The following is a 259-nucleotide window of genomic DNA, read 5'->3' as shown; positions in this document are numbered from 1 at the left end:
GTCTAAAAGATATTCGAAACTTCATACAGTATATTCTCTGTCTCCACGTATGTAAATTACTACAACATACAGCTAGCGTGAGTGAAATCGTCTATGTGCCATGGAGATTTATTGAAAAAAGGTAGCTGTTGCCGACATAAAAAATAAAATTTGGACAGTGATTATCATACGCAACAAAATAATTCTAAAGTCAGGGATCTAGACTGCATATATTATATTTTGTGGGTTTAGTACCTCTTTTTCACTGCCTACAGATCCC

The sequence above is a fragment of the Penaeus monodon genome, chromosome 32, assembly GCF_015228065.2.
Source record: "Penaeus monodon isolate SGIC_2016 chromosome 32, NSTDA_Pmon_1, whole genome shotgun sequence".
Lineage (NCBI taxonomy): Eukaryota > Metazoa > Arthropoda > Malacostraca > Decapoda > Penaeidae > Penaeus > Penaeus monodon.
Note: the sequence above shows the minus strand (reverse complement) of the source record.